This window comes from Mesoplodon densirostris, chromosome 4 (assembly GCF_025265405.1).
Source record: "Mesoplodon densirostris isolate mMesDen1 chromosome 4, mMesDen1 primary haplotype, whole genome shotgun sequence".
Taxonomy (NCBI): Eukaryota; Metazoa; Chordata; class Mammalia; order Artiodactyla; family Ziphiidae; genus Mesoplodon; species Mesoplodon densirostris.
The window spans coordinates 112,445,106-112,467,129 of NC_082664.1; the positions used below are offsets into that span (position 1 = coordinate 112,445,106).

Consider the following 22,024-nt stretch of genomic DNA (forward strand, 5'->3'; position numbering starts at 1 on the left):
GAGAACCTCACAAAGATCAAAGGCACTCTCCCCGAGGACGACAGATCGATTTCCAACGGAAGAACTCTGTTTCGCAAGGGGAGTTGTAAGCTTCAAAGGGCACAGTGGCTGTCCACGGCAGCACACCTGGCATCGCAACACTGAACGCATCTCTGCTCCGCCAAGGGACTGCTCCAGATCAACCTGTAGCTGTTCAAAACTCCTGCGTGCCACACGGGCTGGCCGCATCATGCCCTCTCGGAGAAACACTTTCGCTTTGCATATTCCCAAACAAGGAAACAAAGTGGCCAAAGGGCATGTACGCATAACTCAAATACCCCCAAGGAGAGTGGCACAGACCCTTCGGCATGTCTAATTTCTCTACGTCCCGCAAGACACACTTTGGGAGACATTCCTCCGGCAACGGGGTCACAAATCTATGCAGTTTAAGTACCTAACTGCATCCTCATGTACTGCCAAAGCCATACCCCTCAGAGGCAGCTGATGCCAGCCCATCACGAACAGGACACATTCTTGGGAAGACGTGGCCAGCGCCTGCAACCCAATCATGACAGCCCATCCCACGACATCACACAGGACATGTCCTCATGATGCCTTACCGCCTTCTCCAGACCAGCAGTCACCACGCCGGCTTAAATGCAGCACTCGGTCCTAACCCCACTCCATGATGACCCACATAGTGCCTCAACTGTGCTGGGAGCTGCAGTGGAATTGCTGACATGTTCAATACCTAGGCCTAATCCATCAACACCCTTCCGTTGAAGACCAACCCCAGCCCACACCCATCCACTGCTCCATCCCCACCGGGCACTAAAGAACTTTGATGCACCCAAACAAATGACAGGGAGGGACACAGGCCTGGCCTGAGGCTCCAGGCTCCAACCAGGGAAGCTTCCTCATTTTGGCTTCCAGAAATAGCCCCCGAAGCTGCATGCACAAAGCGTGATCCTGGCCAAAGCACACCTTCCCAAGCTGCAAGCTTACTGGGCCTACACCAGCACACACTCCGACTCTGAAGACCAGCAGGAGAGCCTTCCCCCTCGCATGCCCTCAACGGTCTTTCAGCAGGGACCAAATAGGCGTAGATGACCCCGCTTATGGGCAGACACAGTGGACCCTCAGATAGGAGCACCTCGAATTCTGGAACCCTGCAGGGTGTTTGCATGCAGGTCAGAAGGGGACGCTGGCCCTCACTCCTCACTCTCCCCTACCCCCGAGAGACCAAACGTGCTGGACCTCAGATTCGATGAGGAGACGGTAGAGTGTTCTCACTCATTTTGTTCAGATTTCCAAGGAATGCATACAAGGGTGTCATCATCGATCCAAGCACAGCCTGGGACGGTGCAGAACACAACCGGGCATGCCGTGGGGGTCTGAAGAGGAGACATGACCTCGGAGGACTCCAAAACCCTGGGGAATCCACAGCCCTCAGGCCACTCAGAAAGAACAACAGTCAAACCACTCTTGCAGCCACTGGGACCGTCTGAGGAAAACCTCATATCCAATGGCACATCATAGGGTGGGTGAAAGCCTACCTTCCTGAGTTAGCCAGAGCCACGTTTAGCAACATGCCCCCGTGTCCTTTATCCACTTTTCCTTAGCTCCTACAGTCATCAGCCAACGCGTAGGTCTTCTTGTCTTTGCCGACGGCCAGCCTTGTCCAGCAGCGGCACCTGAGAAGTGGACATAATTCAGGCAGGTTTCAGAATTGGAACGGTGAACTCAGAGATCATGATTCATGAGAATTTTTACCTGGGCTTGAGCTCGGACCCTGCTTCCCAAGGACGTATACCTTTACTGAGAACTCAATGTTTGTCTGACAGCACGACTGCAGGAAGTAAGGCATGTACGTTGTCCCATACGTGATAGGGTATATTTTTGTTTTCATGCATGTGCGCATGTGTGACTATTACTGCACACGAGGACACGCTTGTTGGCTTCTTTCTGTGCCTCTGAATCCTCACCTTGGTCTCTGTGTGTCCCTGTGGCCCTCTCCTGAGACCTCGAACCATAAAAGCCAGAGTTTACACACAGCGCCCTGGATCTGGACCCTCGCAGTGAATGGAGAAAGACCCCTTCAAACTTCAACAGACTGAATGTGAACTTTGAAAGCCAGGGGGTTTTGAAATAGGCCACGGACTTCCACTCTTCCACAGCCAAGCCTTCTGGCCAAAGCACAAACACCTGGCGAGACCTGCCTTCCAGCCGTGGGTGTAACATATACATGGACCTGGAAATCCTGCCTCCCAGTAGAATATCTAATGTGCAATTGGGGCCACTCCCATCATTTTCAGGAGCAAGGAAACCTCCTATGGGTGGGCCGACCTGTGACAGGCTATAGTCAACATGCAGCCCGGCAACTATCAAGGGGCTAACGAAATTCGGCCCAACTGCCAATTGTTGCCAACTACGCCAAATCATTTTCCGAGGACCCATGGGTATGCCCACCACAGGAAGTGGTGGGCTTCAGCAACCAAGACCCACGTTCAAACCCCACTGCGGAAACTAGGCTACCTTCCCGGGCACGTGTTGCCAGCACTGAGCCAGCAGGTTTGGCGGCCCTGAACCCGGAGGAAATGCTCAAATTCTTGACAGTGTCGTCCTACATGCCCTCCTCCTGCCCACAGGGCAACTCGACTCTACTGGAAGCCACAGACATCCTGCAAACACGTGGTCACTGTATACCAGGTAGGACAGACCGCAAGCATGACTGCTTTGATGACTGTCACCCTACCCCATGCATCATGGCACTTCTCCACTGACAGAGTGGCACTACCGAGAACCTCACAAAGATCAAAGGCACTCTCCCCGAGGACGACAGACCGATTTCCAACGGAAGAACTCTGTTTCGCGAGGGGAGTTGTAAGCTTCAAAGGGCACAGTGGCTGTCCACGGCAGCACACCTGGCATCGCAACCCTGAACGCATCTCTGCTCCGCCAAGGGACTGCTCCAGATCAACCTCTAGCTGTTCAAAACTCCTGCGTGCCACTCGGGCTGGCCGCATCATGCCCTCTCGGAGAAACACTTTCGCTTTGCATATTCCCAAACAAGGAAACAAAGTGGCCAAAGGGCCTGTACGCATAACTCAAATACCCGCAAGGAGAGTGGCACAGACGCTTCAGCATGTCTAATTTCTCTACGTCCCGCAAGACACACTTTGGGCGACATTCCTCCGGCAACGGGATCACAAATCTATGCAGTTTAAGTACCTAACTGCATCCTCATGTACTGCCAAAGCCATCCCCTTCAGAGGCAGCTGATGCCAGCCCATCACGAACAGGACACATTCTTGGGAAGACCTGGCCAGCGCCTGCAACCCAATCATGACAGCCCATCCCACGACATCACACAGGACATGTCCTCATGATGCCTTACCACCTTCTCCAGACCAGCAGTCACCACACCGGCTTAAATGCAGCACTCGGTCCTAACCCCACTCCATGATGACCCACATAGTGCCTCAACTGTGCCGGGAGCTGCAGTGGTATTTCTGACATGGGCAATACCTAGGCCTAATCCATCAACACCCTTCCGTTGAAGACCAACCCCAGCCCACACCCATCCACTGCTCCATCCCCACCGGGCACTAAAGAACTTTGATGCACCCAAACGAATGACAGGGAGGGACACCGGCCTGGCCTGAGGCTCCACGCTCCAATCAGGGAAGCTTCCTCATTTTGGCTTCCAGAAATAGCCCCGAAGCTGCATGCACAAAGCGTGATCCTGGCCAAAGCACACCTTCCCAAGCTGCAAGCTTACTGGGCCTACACCAGCACACACTCCAACTCTGAAGACCAGCAGGAGAGCCTTCCCCCTCACATGCCCTGAACGGTCTTTCACCAGGGACCTAATATGCATAGATGACCCCGCTTATGGGCAGACACAGTGGACACTCAGATAGGAGCACCTCGAATTCTGGAACCCTGCTGGGTGTTTGCATGCAGGTCAGAAGGGGACGCTGGCCCTCACTCCTCACTCTCCCCTAACCTCGAGAGACGAAACGTGCTGGACCTCAGATTCGATGAGGAGACGGTAGAGTGTTCTCACTCATTTTGTTCAGATTTCCAAGGAATGCATACAAGGGTGTCATCATCGATCCAAGCACAGCCTGGGACGGTGCAGAACACAACTGGGCATACCGTGTGTATCTGAAGAGGAGATATGACCTCGGAGTACTCCAGAACCCTGGGGAATTCACAGCCCTGAGGCCACTCAGAAAGAGCAACAGTCAATCCACTCTTGCAGCCACTGGGACCGTCTGAGGAAAACCTCATATCCAATGGCACATCATAGGGTGTGTGAAAGCCTACCTTCCTCAGTTAGCCAGAGCCACGCTTAGCAACATGCCCCCGCGTCATTTTTCCACTTTTCCTTAGCACCTAGAGTCATCAGCCAATGCGTAGTTCTTCTTGTCTTTGCCGACGGCCAGCCTTGTCTGTCAGCGGCACCTGAGAAGTGGACATAATTCAGGCAGGTTTCAGAATTGGAACGGTGAACTCAGAGATCATGATTCATGAGAATTTTTACCTGGGCTTGAGCTCGGACCCTGCTTCCCAAGGACGTCTACCTTTACAGAGAACTCAATGTTTGTCTGACAGCACGACTGCAGGAAGTAAGGCATGTACGTTGGCCCGAACGTGAGAGGGTATATTTTTGTTTTCACGCATGTGCGCATGTGTGACTATTACTGCACACGAGGACGCACTTGTGGGCTTCTTTCTGTGCCTCTGAATCCTCACCTTGGTCTCTGTGTGTCCCTGACGCCCTCTCCTGAGACCTCGACCCATAAAAGCCAGCGTTTACACACAGCGCCCTGGATCTGGACCCTCGCACTGAATGGAGAAAGACCCCTTCAAACTTCAACAGACTGAATGTGAACTTTGAAAGCCAGGGGGTTTTGAAATAGGCCACGGACTTCCACTCTTCCACAGCCAAGCCTTCTGGCCAAAGCACAAACACCTGACGAGACCTGCCTTCCGGCCGTGGGTGTAACATATACATGGACCTGGAAATCCTGCCTCCCAGTAGAATATCTAATGTGCACTTGGGGCCACTCCCATCATTTTCAGGAGCAAGGAAACCTCCTATGGGTGGGCCCACCTGCGACTGGCTATAGTCAACATGCAGCCCGGCACCTCTCAAGGGGCTAACGAAATTCGGCCCAACTGCCAATTGTTGCCAACTATGCCAAATCACTTTCCAAGGACCCATGGGTATGCCCACCACAGGAAGTGGTGGGCTTCAGCAACCAAGACCCACGTTCAAACCCCACTGCGGAAACTAGGCTACCTTCCCAGGCACGTGTTGCCAGCACCCAGCCAGCAGGTTTGGCAGCCCTGAACCCGGAGGAAACACTCAAATTCTGGACAGTGTCGTCCTACGTGCCCTCCTCCTGCCCACAGGGCAACTCGAATCTACTGGAAGCCACAGACATCCTGCAAATACGTGGTCACTGTATACCAGGTAGGACAGACCGCAAGCATGACTGCTTTGATGACTCTGACCCTACCCCATGCATCGTGGCACTTTTCCACTGACAGAGTGACACTACCGAGAACCTCACAAAGATCAAAGGCACTCTCCCCGAGGACGACAGATCGATTTCCAACGGAAGAACTCTGTTGCGCAAGGGGAGTTGTAAGCTTCAAAGGGCACAGTGGCTGTCCACGGCAGCACACCTGGCATCGCAACACTGAACGCATCTCTGCTCCGCCAAGGGACTGCTCCAGATCAACCTGTAGCTGTTCAAAACTCCTGCGTGCCACACGGGCTGGCCGCATCATGCCCTCTCGGAGAAACACTTTCGCTTTGCATATTCCCAAACAAGGAAACAAAGTGGCCAAAGGGCATGTACGCATAACTCAAATACCCCCAAGGAGAGTGGCACAGACCCTTCGGCATGTCTAATTTCTCTACGTCCCGCAAGACACACTTTGGGAGACATTCCTCCGGCAACGGGGTCACAAATCTATGCAGTTTAAGTACCTAACTGCATCCTCATGTACTGCCAAAGCCATACCCCTCAGAGGCAGCTGATGCCAGCCCATCACGAACAGGACACATTCTTGGGAAGACGTGGCCAGCGCCTGCAACCCAATCATGACAGCCCATCCCACGACATCACACAGGACATGTCCTCATGATGCCTTACCGCCTTCTCCAGACCAGCAGTCACCACGCCGGCTTAAATGCAGCACTCGGTCCTAACCCCACTCCATGATGACCCACATAGTGCCTCAACTGTGCTGGGAGCTGCAGTGGAATTGCTGACATGTTCAATACCTAGGCCTAATCCATCAACACCCTTCCGTTGAAGACCAACCCCAGCCCACACCCATCCACTGCTCCATCCCCACCGGGCACTAAAGAACTTTGATGCACCCAAACAAATGACAGGGAGGGACACAGGCCTGGCCTGAGGCTCCAGGCTCCAACCAGGGAAGCTTCCTCATTTTGGCTTCCAGAAATAGCCCCCGAAGCTGCATGCACAAAGCGTGATCCTGGCCAAAGCACACCTTCCCAAGCTGCAAGCTTACTGGGCCTACACCAGCACACACTCCAACTCTGAAGACCAGCAGGAGAGCCTTCCCCCTCGCATGCCCTGAAAGGTCTTTCACCAGGGACCTAATATGCATAGATGACCCCGCTTATGGGCAGACACAGTGGACACTCAGATAGGAGCACTTCGAATTCTGGAACCCTGCTGGGTGTTTGCATGCAGGTCAGAAGGGGACGCTGGCCCTCACTCCTCACTCTCCCCTAACCCCGAGAGACGAAACGTGCTGGACCTCAGATTCGATGAGGAGACGGTAGAGTGTTCTCACTCATTTTGTTCAGATTTCCAAGGAATGCATACAAGGGTGTCATCATCGATCCAAGCACAGCCTGGGACGGTGCAGAACACAACTGGGCATACCGTGTGTATCTGAAGAGGAGACATGACCTCGGAGTACTCCAGAACCCTGGGGAATTCACAGCCCTGAGGCCACTCAGAAAGAGCAACAGTCAATCCACTCTTGCAGCCACTGGGACCGTCTGAGGAAAACCTCATATCCAATGGCACATCATAGGGTGTGTGAAAGCCTACCTTCCTCAGTTAGCCAGAGCCACGCTTAGCAACATGCCCCCGCGTCATTTTTCCACTTTTCCTTAGCACCTAGAGTCATCAGCCAATGCGTAGTTCTTCTTGTCTTTGCCGACGGCCAGCCTTGTCTGTCAGCGGCACCTGAGAAGTGGACATAATTCAGGCAGGTTTCAGAATTGGAACGGTGAACTCAGAGATCATGATTCATGAGAATTTTTACCTGGGCTTGAGCTCGGACCCTGCTTCCCAAGGACGTCTACCTTTACAGAGAACTCAATGTTTGTCTGACAGCACGACTGCAGGAAGTAAGGCATGTACGTTGGCCCGAACGTGAGAGGGTATATTTTTGTTTTCACGCATGTGCGCATGTGTGACTATTACTGCACACGAGGACGCACTTGTGGGCTTCTTTCTGTGCCTCTGAATCCTCACCTTGGTCTCTGTGTGTCCCTGACGCCCTCTCCTGAGACCTCGAACCATAAAAGCCAGCGTTTACACACAGCGCCCTGGATCTGGACCCTCGCACTGAATGGAGAAAGACCCCTTCAAACTTCAACAGACTGAATGTGAACTTTGAAAGCCAGGGGGTTTTGAAATAGGCCACGGACTTCCACTCTTCCACAGCCAAGCCTTCTGGCCAAAGCACAAACACCTGACGAGACCTGCCTTCCGGCCGTGGGTGTAACATATACATGGACCTGGAAATCCTGCCTCCCAGTAGAATATCTAATGTGCACTTGGGGCCACTCCCATCATTTTCAGGAGCAAGGAAACCTCCTATGGGTGGGCCCACCTGCGACTGGCTATAGTCAACATGCAGCCCGGCACCTCTCAAGGGGCTAACGAAATTCGGCCCAACTGCCAATTGTTGCCAACTACGCCAAATCACTTTCCAAGGACCCATGGGTATGCCCACCACAGGAAGTGGTGGGCTTCAGCAACCAAGACCCACGTTCAAACCCCACTGCGGAAACTAGGCTACCTTCCCAGGCACGTGTTGCCAGCACCCAGCCAGCAGGTTTGGCAGCCCTGAACCCGGAGGAAACACTCAAATTCTGGACAGTGTCGTCCTACGTGCCCTCCTCCTGCCCACAGGGCAACTTGAATCTACTGGAAGCCACAGACATCCTGCAAACACGTGGTCACTGTATACCAGGTAGGACAGACCGCAAGCATGACTGCTTTGATGACTCTGACCCTACCCCATGCATCGTGGCACTTTTCCACTGACAGAGTGACACTACCGAGAACCTCACAAAGATCAAAGGCACTCTCCCCGAGGACGACAGATCGATTTCCAACGGAAGAACTCTGTTTCGCAAGGGGAGTTGTAAGCTTCAAAGGGCACAGTGGCTGTCCACGGCAGCACACCTGGCATCGCAACACTGAACGCATCTCTGCTCCGCCAAGGGACTGCTCCAGATCAACCTGTAGCTGTTCAAAACTCCTGCGTGCCACACGGGCTGGCCGCATCATGCCCTCTCGGAGAAACACTTTCGCTTTGCATATTCCCAAACAAGGAAACAAAGTGGCCAAAGGGCATGTACGCATAACTCAAATACCCCCAAGGAGAGTGGCACAGACCCTTCGGCATGTCTAATTTCTCTACGTCCCGCAAGACACACTTTGGGAGACATTCCTCCGGCAACGGGGTCACAAATCTATGCAGTTTAAGTACCTAACTGCATCCTCATGTACTGCCAAAGCCATACCCCTCAGAGGCAGCTGATGCCAGCCCATCACGAACAGGACACATTCTTGGGAAGACGTGGCCAGCGCCTGCAACCCAATCATGACAGCCCATCCCACGACATCACACAGGACATGTCCTCATGATGCCTTACCGCCTTCTCCAGACCAGCAGTCACCACGCCGGCTTAAATGCAGCACTCGGTCCTAACCCCACTCCATGATGACCCACATAGTGCCTCAACTGTGCTGGGAGCTGCAGTGGAATTGCTGACATGTTCAATACCTAGGCCTAATCCATCAACACCCTTCCGTTGAAGACCAACCCCAGCCCACACCCATCCACTGCTCCATCCCCACCGGGCACTAAAGAACTTTGATGCACCCAAACAAATGACAGGGAGGGACACAGGCCTGGCCTGAGGCTCCAGGCTCCAACCAGGGAAGCTTCCTCATTTTGGCTTCCAGAAATAGCCCCCGAAGCTGCATGCACAAAGCGTGATCCTGGCCAAAGCACACCTTCCCAAGCTGCAAGCTTACTGGGCCTACACCAGCACACACTCCGACTCTGAAGACCAGCAGGAGAGCCTTCCCCCTCGCATGCCCTCAACGGTCTTTCAGCAGGGACCAAATAGGCGTAGATGACCCCGCTTATGGGCAGACACAGTGGACCCTCAGATAGGAGCACCTCGAATTCTGGAACCCTGCTGGGTGTTTGCATGCAGGTCAGAAGGGGACGCTGGCCCTCACTCCTCACTCTCCCCTACCCCCGAGAGACCAAACGTGCTGGACCTCAGATTCGATGAGGAGACGGTAGAGTGTTCTCACTCATTTTGTTCAGATTTCCAAGGAATGCATACAAGGGTGTCATCATCGATCCAAGCACAGCCTGGGACGGTGCAGAACACAACCGGGCATGCCGTGGGGGTCTGAAGAGGAGACATGACCTCGGAGGACTCCAAAACCCTGGGGAATCCACAGCCCTCAGGCCACTCAGAAAGAACAACAGTCAAACCACTCTTGCAGCCACTGGGACCGTCTGAGGAAAACCTCATATCCAATGGCACATCATAGGGTGGGTGAAAGCCTACCTTCCTGAGTTAGCCAGAGCCACGTTTAGCAACATGCCCCCGTGTCCTTTATCCACTTTTCCTTAGCTCCTACAGTCATCAGCCAACGCGTAGGTCTTCTTGTCTTTGCCGACGGCCAGCCTTGTCCAGCAGCGGCACCTGAGAAGTGGACATAATTCAGGCAGGTTTCAGAATTGGAACGGTGAACTCAGAGATCATGATTCATGAGAATTTTTACCTGGGCTTGAGCTCGGACCCTGCTTCCCAAGGACGTATACCTTTACTGAGAACTCAATGTTTGTCTGACAGCACGACTGCAGGAAGTAAGGCATGTACGTTGTCCCATACGTGATAGGGTATATTTTTGTTTTCATGCATGTGCGCATGTGTGACTATTACTGCACACGAGGACACGCTTGTTGGCTTCTTTCTGTGCCTCTGAATCCTCACCTTGGTCTCTGTGTGTCCCTGTGGCCCTCTCCTGAGACCTCGAACCATAAAAGCCAGAGTTTACACACAGCGCCCTGGATCTGGACCCTCGCAGTGAATGGAGAAAGACCCCTTCAAACTTCAACAGACTGAATGTGAACTTTGAAAGCCAGGGGGTTTTGAAATAGGCCACGGACTTCCACTCTTCCACAGCCAAGCCTTCTGGCCAAAGCACAAACACCTGGCGAGACCTGCCTTCCAGCCGTGGGTGTAACATATACATGGACCTGGAAATCCTGCCTCCCAGTAGAATATCTAATGTGCAATTGGGGCCACTCCCATCATTTTCAGGAGCAAGGAAACCTCCTATGGGTGGGCCGACCTGTGACAGGCTATAGTCAACATGCAGCCCGGCAACTATCAAGGGGCTAACGAAATTCGGCCCAACTGCCAATTGTTGCCAACTACGCCAAATCATTTTCCGAGGACCCATGGGTATGCCCACCACAGGAAGTGGTGGGCTTCAGCAACCAAGACCCACGTTCAAACCCCACTGCGGAAACTAGGCTACCTTCCCGGGCACGTGTTGCCAGCACTGAGCCAGCAGGTTTGGCGGCCCTGAACCCGGAGGAAATGCTCAAATTCTTGACAGTGTCGTCCTACATGCCCTCCTCCTGCCCACAGGGCAACTCGACTCTACTGGAAGCCACAGACATCCTGCAAACACGTGGTCACTGTATACCAGGTAGGACAGACCGCAAGCATGACTGCTTTGATGACTGTCACCCTACCCCATGCATCATGGCACTTCTCCACTGACAGAGTGGCACTACCGAGAACCTCACAAAGATCAAAGGCACTCTCCCCGAGGACGACAGACCGATTTCCAACGGAAGAACTCTGTTTCGCGAGGGGAGTTGTAAGCTTCAAAGGGCACAGTGGCTGTCCACGGCAGCACACCTGGCATCGCAACCCTGAACGCATCTCTGCTCCGCCAAGGGACTGCTCCAGATCAACCTCTAGCTGTTCAAAACTCCTGCGTGCCACTCGGGCTGGCCGCATCATGCCCTCTCGGAGAAACACTTTCGCTTTGCATATTCCCAAACAAGGAAACAAAGTGGCCAAAGGGCCTGTACGCATAACTCAAATACCCGCAAGGAGAGTGGCACAGACGCTTCAGCATGTCTAATTTCTCTACGTCCCGCAAGACACACTTTGGGCGACATTCCTCCGGCAACGGGATCACAAATCTATGCAGTTTAAGTACCTAACTGCATCCTCATGTACTGCCAAAGCCATCCCCTTCAGAGGCAGCTGATGCCAGCCCATCACGAACAGGACACATTCTTGGGAAGACCTGGCCAGCGCCTGCAACCCAATCATGACAGCCCATCCCACGACATCACACAGGACATGTCCTCATGATGCCTTACCACCTTCTCCAGACCAGCAGTCACCACACCGGCTTAAATGCAGCACTCGGTCCTAACCCCACTCCATGATGACCCACATAGTGCCTCAACTGTGCCGGGAGCTGCAGTGGTATTTCTGACATGGGCAATACCTAGGCCTAATCCATCAACACCCTTCCGTTGAAGACCAACCCCAGCCCACACCCATCCACTGCTCCATCCCCAACGGGCACTAAAGAACTTTGATGCACCCAAATGAATGACAGGGAGGGACACCGGCCTGGCCTGAGGCTCCACGCTCCAATCAGGGAAGCTTCCTCATTTTGGCTTCCAGAAATAGCCCCGAAGCTGCATGCACAAAGCGTGATCCTGGCCAAAGCACACCTTCCCAAGCTGCAAGCTTACTGGGCCTACACCAGCACACACTCCAACTCTGAAGACCAGCAGGAGAGCCTTCCCCCTCGCATGCCCTGAACGGTCTTTCACCAGGGACCTAATATGCATAGATGACCCCGCTTATGGGCAGACACAGTGGACACTCAGATAGGAGCACCTCGAATTCTGGAACCCTGCTGGGTGTTTGCATGCAGGTCAGAAGGGGACGCTGGCCCTCACTCCTCACTCTCCCCTAACCCCGAGAGACGAAACGTGCTGGACCTCAGATTCGATGAGGAGACGGTAGAGTGTTCTCACTCATTTTGTTCAGATTTCCAAGGAATGCATACAAGGGTGTCATCATCGATCCAAGCACAGCCTGGGACGGTGCAGAACACAACTGGGCATACCGTGTGTATCTGAAGAGGAGACATGACCTCGGAGTACTCCAGAACCCTGGGGAATTCACAGCCCTGAGGCCACTCAGAAAGAGCAACAGTCAATCCACTCTTGCAGCCACTGGGACCGTCTGAGGAAAACCTCATATCCAATGGCACATCATAGGGTGTGTGAAAGCCTACCTTCCTCAGTTAGCCAGAGCCACGCTTAGCAACATGCCCCCGCGTCATTTTTCCACTTTTCCTTAGCACCTAGAGTCATCAGCCAATGCGTAGTTCTTCTTGTCTTTGCCGACGGCCAGCCTTGTCTGTCAGCGGCACCTGAGAAGTGGACATAATTCAGGCAGGTTTCAGAATTGGAACGGTGAACTCAGAGATCATGATTCATGAGAATTTTTACCTGGGCTTGAGCTCGGACCCTGCTTCCCAAGGACGTCTACCTTTACAGAGAACTCAATGTTTGTCTGACAGCACGACTGCAGGAAGTAAGGCATGTACGTTGGCCCGAACGTGAGAGGGTATATTTTTGTTTTCACGCATGTGCGCATGTGTGACTATTACTGCACACGAGGACGCACTTGTGGGCTTCTTTCTGTGCCTCTGAATCCTCACCTTGGTCTCTGTGTGTCCCTGACGCCCTCTCCTGAGACCTCGAACCATAAAAGCCAGCGTTTACACACAGCGCCCTGGATCTGGACCCTCGCACTGAATGGAGAAAGACCCCTTCAAACTTCAACAGACTGAATGTGAACTTTGAAAGCCAGGGGGTTTTGAAATAGGCCACGGACTTCCACTCTTCCACAGCCAAGCCTTCTGGCCAAAGCACAAACACCTGACGAGACCTGCCTTCCGGCCGTGGGTGTAACATATACATGGACCTGGAAATCCTGCCTCCCAGTAGAATATCTAATGTGCACTTGGGGCCACTCCCATCATTTTCAGGAGCAAGGAAACCTCCTATGGGTGGGCCCACCTGCGACTGGCTATAGTCAACATGCAGCCCGGCACCTCTCAAGGGGCTAACGAAATTCGGCCCAACTGCCAATTGTTGCCAACTATGCCAAATCACTTTCCAAGGACCCATGGGTATGCCCACCACAGGAAGTGGTGGGCTTCAGCAACCAAGACCCACGTTCAAACCCCACTGCGGAAACTAGGCTACCTTCCCAGGCACGTGTTGCCAGCACCCAGCCAGCAGGTTTGGCAGCCCTGAACCCGGAGGAAACACTCAAATTCTGGACAGTGTCGTCCTACGTGCCCTCCTCCTGCCCACAGGGCAACTCGAATCTACTGGAAGCCACAGACATCCTGCAAATACGTGGTCACTGTATACCAGGTAGGACAGACCGCAAGCATGACTGCTTTGATGACTCTGACCCTACCCCATGCATCGTGGCACTTTTCCACTGACAGAGTGACACTACCGAGAACCTCACAAAGATCAAAGGCACTCTCCCCGAGGACGACAGATCGATTTCCAACGGAAGAACTCTGTTGCGCAAGGGGAGTTGTAAGCTTCAAAGGGCACAGTGGCTGTCCACGGCAGCACACCTGGCATCGCAACACTGAACGCATCTCTGCTCCGCCAAGGGACTGCTCCAGATCAACCTGTAGCTGTTCAAAACTCCTGCGTGCCACACGGGCTGGCCGCATCATGCCCTCTCGGAGAAACACTTTCGCTTTGCATATTCCCAAACAAGGAAACAAAGTGGCCAAAGGGCATGTACGCATAACTCAAATACCCCCAAGGAGAGTGGCACAGACCCTTCGGCATGTCTAATTTCTCTACGTCCCGCAAGACACACTTTGGGAGACATTCCTCCGGCAACGGGGTCACAAATCTATGCAGTTTAAGTACCTAACTGCATCCTCATGTACTGCCAAAGCCATACCCCTCAGAGGCAGCTGATGCCAGCCCATCACGAACAGGACACATTCTTGGGAAGACGTGGCCAGCGCCTGCAACCCAATCATGACAGCCCATCCCACGACATCACACAGGACATGTCCTCATGATGCCTTACCGCCTTCTCCAGACCAGCAGTCACCACGCCGGCTTAAATGCAGCACTCGGTCCTAACCCCACTCCATGATGACCCACATAGTGCCTCAACTGTGCTGGGAGCTGCAGTGGAATTGCTGACATGTTCAATACCTAGGCCTAATCCATCAACACCCTTCCGTTGAAGACCAACCCCAGCCCACACCCATCCACTGCTCCATCCCCACCGGGCACTAAAGAACTTTGATGCACCCAAACAAATGACAGGGAGGGACACAGGCCTGGCCTGAGGCTCCAGGCTCCAACCAGGGAAGCTTCCTCATTTTGGCTTCCAGAAATAGCCCCCGAAGCTGCATGCACAAAGCGTGATCCTGGCCAAAGCACACCTTCCCAAGCTGCAAGCTTACTGGGCCTACACCAGCACACACTCCAACTCTGAAGACCAGCAGGAGAGCCTTCCCCCTCGCATGCCCTGAAAGGTCTTTCACCAGGGACCTAATATGCATAGATGACCCCGCTTATGGGCAGACACAGTGGACACTCAGATAGGAGCACCTCGAATTCTGGAACCCTGCTGGGTGTTTGCATGCAGGTCAGAAGGGGACGCTGGCCCTCACTCCTCACTCTCCCCTAACCCCGAGAGACGAAACGTGCTGGACCTCAGATTCGATGAGGAGACGGTAGAGTGTTCTCACTCATTTTGTTCAGATTTCCAAGGAATGCATACAAGGGTGTCATCATCGATCCAAGCACAGCCTGGGACGGTGCAGAACACAACTGGGCATACCGTGTGTATCTGAAGAGGAGACATGACCTCGGAGTACTCCAGAACCCTGGGGAATTCACAGCCCTGAGGCCACTCAGAAAGAGCAACAGTCAATCCACTCTTGCAGCCACTGGGACCGTCTGAGGAAAACCTCATATCCAATGGCACATCATAGGGTGTGTGAAAGCCTACCTTCCTCAGTTAGCCAGAGCCACGCTTAGCAACATGCCCCCGCGTCATTTTTCCACTTTTCCTTAGCACCTAGAGTCATCAGCCAATGCGTAGTTCTTCTTGTCTTTGCCGACGGCCAGCCTTGTCTGTCAGCGGCACCTGAGAAGTGGACATAATTCAGGCAGGTTTCAGAATTGGAACGGTGAACTCAGAGATCATGATTCATGAGAATTTTTACCTGGGCTTGAGCTCGGACCCTGCTTCCCAAGGACGTCTACCTTTACAGAGAACTCAATGTTTGTCTGACAGCACGACTGCAGGAAGTAAGGCATGTACGTTGGCCCGAACGTGAGAGGGTATATTTTTGTTTTCACGCATGTGCGCATGTGTGACTATTACTGCACACGAGGACGCACTTGTGGGCTTCTTTCTGTGCCTCTGAATCCTCACCTTGGTCTCTGTGTGTCCCTGACGCCCTCTCCTGAGACCTCGAACCATAAAAGCCAGCGTTTACACACAGCGCCCTGGATCTGGACCCTCGCACTGAATGGAGAAAGACCCCTTCAAACTTCAACAGACTGAATGTGAACTTTGAAAGCCAGGGGGTTTTGAAATAGGCCACGGACTTCCACTCTTCCACAGCCAAGCCTTCTGGCCAAAGCACAAACACCTGACGAGACCTGCCTTCCGGCCGTGGGTGTAACATATACATGGACCTGGAAATCCTGCCTCCCAGTAGAATATCTAATGTGCACTTGGGGCCACTCCCATCATTTTCAGGAGCAAGGAAACCTCCTATGGGTGGGCCCACCTGCGACTGGCTATAGTCAACATGCAGCCCGGCACCTCTCAAGGGGCTAACGAAATTCGGCCCAACTGCCAATTGTTGCCAACTACGCCAAATCACTTTCCAAGGACCCATGGGTATGCCCACCACAGGAAGTGGTGGGCTTCAGCAACCAAGACCCACGTTCAAACCCCACTGCGGAAACTAGGCTACCTTCCCAGGCACGTGTTGCCAGCACCCAGCCAGCAGGTTTGGCAGCCCTGAACCCGGAGGAAACACTCAAATTCTGGACAGTGTCGTCCTACGTGCCCTCCTCCTGCCCACAGGGCAACTTGAATCTACTGGAAGCCACAGACATCCTGCAAACACGTGGTCACTGTATACCAGGTAGGACAGACCGCAAGCATGACTGCTTTGATGACTCTGACCCTACCCCATGCATCGTGGCACTTTTCCACTGACAGAGTGACACTACCGAGAACCTCACAAAGATCAAAGGCACTCTCCCCGAGGACGACAGATCGATTTCCAACGGAAGAACTCTGTTTCGCAAGGGGAGTTGTAAGCTTCAAAGGGCACAGTGGCTGTCCACGGCAGCACACCTGGCATCGCAACACTGAACGCATCTCTGCTCCGCCAAGGGACTGCTCCAGATCAACCTGTAGCTGTTCAAAACTCCTGCGTGCCACACGGGCTGGCCGCATCATGCCCTCTCGGAGAAACACTTTCGCTTTGCATATTCCCAAACAAGGAAACAAAGTGGCCAAAGGGCATGTACGCATAACTCAAATACCCCCAAGGAGAGTGGCACAGACCCTTCGGCATGTCTAATTTCTCTACGTCCCGCAAGACACACTTTGGGAGACATTCCTCCGGCAACGGGGTCACAAATCTATGCAGTTTAAGTACCTAACTGCATCCTCATGTACTGCCAAAGCCATACCCCTCAGAGGCAGCTGATGCCAGCCCATCACGAACAGGACACATTCTTGGGAAGACGTGGCCAGCGCCTGCAACCCAATCATGACAGCCCATCCCACGACATCACACAGGACATGTCCTCATGATGCCTTACCGCCTTCTCCAGACCAGCAGTCACCACGCCGGCTTAAATGCAGCACTCGGTCCTAACCCCACTCCATGATGACCCACATAGTGCCTCAACTGTGCTGGGAGCTGCAGTGGAATTGCTGACATGTTCAATACCTAGGCCTAATCCATCAACACCCTTCCGTTGAAGACCAACCCCAGCCCACACCCATCCACTGCTCCATTCCCACCGGGCACTAAAGAACTTTGATGCACCCAAACAAATGACAGGGAGGGACACAGGCCTGGCCTGAGGCTCCAGGCTCCAACCAGGGAAGCTTCCTCATTTTGGCTTCCAGAAATAGCCCCCGAAGCTGCATGCACAAAGCGTGATCCTGGCCAAAGCACACCTTCCCAAGCTGCAAGCTTACTGGGCCTACACCAGCACACACTCCGACTCTGAAGACCAGCAGGAGAGCCTTCCCCCTCGCATGCCCTCAACGGTCTTTCAGCAGGGACCAAATAGGCGTAGATGACCCCGCTTATGGGCAGACACAGTGGACCCTCAGATAGGAGCACCTCGAATTCTGGAACCCTGCAGGGTGTTTGCATGCAGGTCAGAAGGGGACGCTGGCCCTCACTCCTCACTCTCCCCTACCCCCGAGAGACCAAACGTGCTGGACCTCAGATTCGATGAGGAGACGGTAGAGTGTTCTCACTCATTTTGTTCAGATTTCCAAGGAATGCATACAAGGGTGTCATCATCGATCCAAGCACAGCCTGGGACGGTGCAGAACACAACCGGGCATGCCGTGGGGGTCTGAAGAGGAGACATGACCTCGGAGGACTCCAAAACCCTGGGGAATCCACAGCCCTCAGGCCACTCAGAAAGAACAACAGTCAAACCACTCTTGCAGCCACTGGGACCGTCTGAGGAAAACCTCATATCCAATGGCACATCATAGGGTGGGTGAAAGCCTACCTTCCTGAGTTAGCCAGAGCCACGTTTAGCAACATGCCCCCGTGTCCTTTATCCACTTTTCCTTAGCTCCTACAGTCATCAGCCAACGCGTAGGTCTTCTTGTCTTTGCCGACGGCCAGCCTTGTCCAGCAGCGGCACCTGAGAAGTGGACATAATTCAGGCAGGTTTCAGAATTGGAACGGTGAACTCAGAGATCATGATTCATGAGAATTTTTACCTGGGCTTGAGCTCGGACCCTGCTTCCCAAGGACGTATACCTTTACTGAGAACTCAATGTTTGTCTGACAGCACGACTGCAGGAAGTAAGGCATGTACGTTGTCCCATACGTGATAGGGTATATTTTTGTTTTCATGCATGTGCGCATGTGTGACTATTACTGCACACGAGGACACGCTTGTTGGCTTCTTTCTGTGCCTCTGAATCCTCACCTTGGTCTCTGTGTGTCCCTGTGGCCCTCTCCTGAAACCTCGAACCATAAAAGCCAGAGTTTACACACAGCGCCCTGGATCTGGACCCTCGCAGTGAATGGAGAAAGACCCCTTCAAACTTCAACAGACTGAATGTGAACTTTGAAAGCCAGGGGGTTTTGAAATAGGCCACGGACTTCCACTCTTCCACAGCCAAGCCTTCTGGCCAAAGCACAAACACCTGGCGAGACCTGCCTTCCAGCCGTGGGTGTAACATATACATGGACCTGGAAATCCTGCCTCCCAGTAGAATATCTAATGTGCAATTGGGGCCACTCCCATCATTTTCAGGAGCAAGGAAACCTCCTATGGGTGGGCCGACCTGTGACAGGCTATAGTCAACATGCAGCCCGGCAACTATCAAGGGGCTAACGAAATTCGGCCCAACTGCCAATTGTTGCCAACTACGCCAAATCATTTTCCGAGGACCCATGGGTATGCCCACCACAGGAAGTGGTGGGCTTCAGCAACCAAGACCCACGTTCAAACCCCACTGCGGAAACTAGGCTACCTTCCCGGGCACGTGTTGCCAGCACTGAGCCAGCAGGTTTGGCGGCCCTGAACCCGGAGGAAATGCTCAAATTCTTGACAGTGTCGTCCTACATGCCCTCCTCCTGCCCACAGGGCAACTCGACTCTACTGGAAGCCACAGACATCCTGCAAACACGTGGTCACTGTATACCAGGTAGGACAGACCGCAAGCATGACTGCTTTGATGACTGTCACCCTACCCCATGCATCATGGCACTTCTCCACTGACAGAGTGGCACTACCGAGAACCTCACAAAGATCAAAGGCACTCTCCCCGAGGACGACAGACCGATTTCCAACGGAAGAACTCTGTTTCGCGAGGGGAGTTGTAAGCTTCAAAGGGCACAGTGGCTGTCCACGGCAGCACACCTGGCATCGCAACACTGAACGCATCTCTGCTCCGCCAAGGGACTGCTCCAGATCAACCTCTAGCTGTTCAAAACTCCTGCGTGCCACTCGGGCTGGCCGCATCATGCCCTCTCGGAGAAACACTTTCGCTTTGCATATTCCCAAACAAGGAAACAAAGTGGCCAAAGGGCCTGTACGCATAACTCAAATACCCGCAAGGAGAGTGGCACAGACGCTTCAGCATGTCTAATTTCTCTACGTCCCGCAAGACACACTTTGGGCGACATTCCTCCGGCAACGGGATCACAAATCTATGCAGTTTAAGTACCTAACTGCATCCTCATGTACTGCCAAAGCCATCCCCTTCAGAGGCAGCTGATGCCAGCCCATCACGAACAGGACACATTCTTGGGAAGACCTGGCCAGCGCCTGCAACCCAATCATGACAGCCCATCCCACGACATCACACAGGACATGTCCTCATGATGCCTTACCACCTTCTCCAGACCAGCAGTCACCACACCGGCTTAAATGCAGCACTCGGTCCTAACCCCACTCCATGATGACCCACATAGTGCCTCAACTGTGCCGGGAGCTGCAGTGGTATTTCTGACATGGGCAATACCTAGGCCTAATCCATCAACACCCTTCCGTTGAAGACCAACCCCAGCCCACACCCATCCACTGCTCCATCCCCAACGGGCACTAAAGAACTTTGATGCACCCAAATGAATGACAGGGAGGGACACCGGCCTGGCCTGAGGCTCCACGCTCCAATCAGGGAAGCTTCCTCATTTTGGCTTCCAGAAATAGCCCCGAAGCTGCATGCACAAAGCGTGATCCTGGCCAAAGCACACCTTCCCAAGCTGCAAGCTTACTGGGCCTACACCAGCACACACTCCAACTCTGAAGACCAGCAGGAGAGCCTTCCCCCTCGCATGCCCTGAACGGTCTTTCACCAGGGACCTAATATGCATAGATGACCCCGCTTATGGGCAGACACAGTGGACACTCAGATAGGAGCACCTCGAATTCTGGAACCCTGCTGGGTGTTTGCATGCAGGTCAGAAGGGGACGCTGGCCCTCACTCCTCACTCTCCCCTAACCCCGAGAGACGAAACGTGCTGGACCTCAGATTCGATGAGGAGACGGTAGAGTGTTCTCACTCATTTTGTTCAGATTTCCAAGGAATGCATACAAGGGTGTCATCATCGATCCAAGCACAGCCTGGGACGGTGCAGAACACAACTGGGCATACCGTGTGTATCTGAAGAGGAGACATGACCTCGGAGTACTCCAGAACCCTGGGGAATTCACAGCCCTGAGGCCACTCAGAAAGAGCAACAGTCAATCCACTCTTGCAGCCACTGGGACCGTCTGAGGAAAACCTCATATCCAATGGCACATCATAGGGTGTGTGAAAGCCTACCTTCCTCAGTTAGCCAGAGCCACGCTTAGCAACATGCCCCCGCGTCATTTTTCCACTTTTCCTTAGCACCTAGAGTCATCAGCCAATGCGTAGTTCTTCTTGTCTTTGCCGACGGCCAGCCTTGTCTGTCAGCGGCACCTGAGAAGTGGACATAATTCAGGCAGGTTTCAGAATTGGAACGGTGAACTCAGAGATCATGATTCATGAGAATTTTTACCTGGGCTTGAGCTCGGACCCTGCTTCCCAAGGACGTCTACCTTTACAGAGAACTCAATGTTTGTCTGACAGCACGACTGCAGGAAGTAAGGCATGTACGTTGGCCCGAACGTGAGAGGGTATATTTTTGTTTTCACGCATGTGCGCATGTGTGACTATTACTGCACACGAGGACGCACTTGTGGGCTTCTTTCTGTGCCTCTGAATCCTCACCTTGGTCTCTGTGTGTCCCTGACGCCCTCTCCTGAGACCTCGAACCATAAAAGCCAGCGTTTACACACAGCGCCCTGGATCTGGACCCTCGCACTGAATGGAGAAAGACCCCTTCAAACTTCAACAGACTGAATGTGAACTTTGAAAGCCAGGGGGTTTTGAAATAGGCCACGGACTTCCACTCTTCCACAGCCAAGCCTTCTGGCCAAAGCACAAACACCTGACGAGACCTGCCTTCTGGCCGTGGGTGTAACATATACATGGACCTGGAAATCCTGCCTCCCAGTAGAATATCTAATGTGCACTTGGGGCCACTCCCATCATTTTCAGGAGCAAGGAAACCTCCTATGGGTGGGCCCACCTGCGACTGGCTATAGTCAACATGCAGCCCGGCACCTCTCAAGGGGCTAACGAAATTCGGCCCAACTGCCAATTGTTGCCAACTATGCCAAATCACTTTCCAAGGACCCATGGGTATGCCCACCACAGGAAGTGGTGGGCTTCAGCAACCAAGACCCACGTTCAAACCCCACTGCGGAAACTAGGCTACCTTCCCAGGCACGTGTTGCCAGCACCCAGCCAGCAGGTTTGGCAGCCCTGAACCCGGAGGAAACACTCAAATTC

At 53.4% G+C, this 22,024-nt stretch overlaps 8 non-coding genes across 8 annotated transcripts; all 8 read right to left on the reverse strand.

Moving 5' to 3' along the window:
- Positions 1-1,232: 1,232 nt before the first annotated feature.
- LOC132489766 (small nucleolar RNA SNORD116) lies at positions 1,233-1,324 on the reverse strand. Its single transcript, XR_009532141.1, has one exon. It is a non-coding gene; the product is annotated as a small nucleolar RNA SNORD116 (small nucleolar RNA).
- A 2,684-nt stretch (positions 1,325-4,008) lies between these two features.
- Positions 4,009-4,100, reverse strand: LOC132489767 (small nucleolar RNA SNORD116). Its single transcript, XR_009532142.1, has one exon. It is a non-coding gene; the product is annotated as a small nucleolar RNA SNORD116 (small nucleolar RNA).
- A 2,685-nt stretch (positions 4,101-6,785) lies between these two features.
- Positions 6,786-6,877, reverse strand: LOC132489768 (small nucleolar RNA SNORD116). The gene has a single exon (XR_009532143.1). It is a non-coding gene; the product is annotated as a small nucleolar RNA SNORD116 (small nucleolar RNA).
- Positions 6,878-9,562: 2,685 nt separating this feature from the next.
- LOC132489769 (small nucleolar RNA SNORD116) lies at positions 9,563-9,654 on the reverse strand. Its single transcript, XR_009532144.1, has one exon. It is a non-coding gene; the product is annotated as a small nucleolar RNA SNORD116 (small nucleolar RNA).
- A 2,684-nt stretch (positions 9,655-12,338) lies between these two features.
- Positions 12,339-12,430, reverse strand: LOC132489770 (small nucleolar RNA SNORD116). The gene has a single exon (XR_009532145.1). It is a non-coding gene; the product is annotated as a small nucleolar RNA SNORD116 (small nucleolar RNA).
- Positions 12,431-15,115: 2,685 nt separating this feature from the next.
- Positions 15,116-15,207, reverse strand: LOC132489771 (small nucleolar RNA SNORD116). The gene has a single exon (XR_009532146.1). It is a non-coding gene; the product is annotated as a small nucleolar RNA SNORD116 (small nucleolar RNA).
- Positions 15,208-17,892: 2,685 nt separating this feature from the next.
- LOC132489772 (small nucleolar RNA SNORD116) lies at positions 17,893-17,984 on the reverse strand. The gene has a single exon (XR_009532147.1). It is a non-coding gene; the product is annotated as a small nucleolar RNA SNORD116 (small nucleolar RNA).
- A 2,684-nt stretch (positions 17,985-20,668) lies between these two features.
- Positions 20,669-20,760, reverse strand: LOC132489773 (small nucleolar RNA SNORD116). The gene has a single exon (XR_009532148.1). It is a non-coding gene; the product is annotated as a small nucleolar RNA SNORD116 (small nucleolar RNA).
- Positions 20,761-22,024: the final 1,264 nt, after the last annotated feature.